Genomic DNA, 1,442 nt, shown 5'->3' with positions numbered 1-1,442 from the left:
AACCGTTAAACCACTAAGTCCTGAGATTTGAGTATTTTTTTTTTTTTTTTTTTTTTTTTTTTTTTTTTTTTTTTGCTAGGCATGTAAGCAACAGGCAGTTTCAGTCCCCGGCAAGGATTCTTAGTAAAATAGAGATCTCGCAAACTAATATATATTAATATATATAAGTCTGAAATCTCAGAGCTATCAATGGTTCCTGCCCATAAAGATTCCATTCTATCTTTGCATCTTCATCCCATTAGGCTCATCCACCCTCCCTTGGTCCAAAATCCTGGATGCAACGACTTAGTTACCATTAAGTGGCAAACTGTCTATAGCCTTATTTTTCTTTTTGGATTTATTTTATGTGGAAAAGTGTTTTGTCTGCATTTATATATGTACACCATGTGCATTCCTGGTGCACAAAGAGGTCAGAAGAAGGTATCTGAAGCCTTGCAATTGAAGTTACAGATAGTTGTGAGCCACCATGTGACTGCTGCCATTGACCCAGGCCCTCTCTGCAAGAGTGCCAGGTTCATTAAACCACCGAGCCACCTCTCAAGCCCCAGCTTTATTTTTCTATCATGGTTCTCAGAGTTTGGCCAATCAGTTTTTGTGGTTGCATCCTTGCATGTACTAAACTTTACTAAACCTTTTTTTTTTTTTTTTTGCTATGTGCTGGGTATATCCTGTTGGGGAAGTCAGTCATCATTGTCCTTAAGAGTTTACAGGCTCCAGACAGTGCTAGCGCACGCCTTTAATCCCAGCACTTGGGAGGCATGGGCAAGCAGATTTCTGAGTTTGAGGCCATCCTGGTCTACAGAGTGAGTTCCAGGACAGCCAGGGCTACACAGAGAAACCCTGTCTAGAAAAGAAGAAAAAAAAACAACATACAAACAAAAAAAGACTAGATGAGCAGCATGGCTGAAGCTTGGTTAGGGGACAGGAAGGGACAGGTGGAAATGGGTGGATTTTATTCAGTGTTCAGTGAAAAGGCATGAAAACTGAGGAGTGAGATGGTAATTTGTATTGAAGGAAGCATTGGGTGGATGGGTATCTTGGCTCAAACCGTTGGTCCCTACTCTTGGGAGGTAGAGGCAAGTCAATTTCTGAGTTTGAGGGCCAGCCTGGTTTTCAGGCTCGTCACTGCTTCACAGTAGGACCATGTGTCAAATAAAGTGTGTGGCGATAAATGAACACTTGGATTGTAGAAGGACCCCTTGATGGACAGTGCGTAGCACCACTGGCTCCTCACCAGTTTCTTCTTCAAGACAGGGTTTCTCTGAATAGCCCTGGCTGTCCTAGAACTCACTGTGTAGACCAGGTTGGCCTCGAACTCAGAAATCTGCCTGCCTCTGCCTCCCAGTTGCTGGGATTAAAGGCGTGCACCACCATGCCTGGCTTCACCAGTTTCAACTACACCTTTTCCCATTTATGTATCTCATTTCTTCTTTTTTTTTTTT

This window comes from Mus caroli, chromosome 4 (assembly GCF_900094665.2).
Source record: "Mus caroli chromosome 4, CAROLI_EIJ_v1.1, whole genome shotgun sequence".
NCBI lineage: Eukaryota > Metazoa > Chordata > Mammalia > Rodentia > Muridae > Mus > Mus caroli.
Note: the sequence above shows the minus strand (reverse complement) of the source record.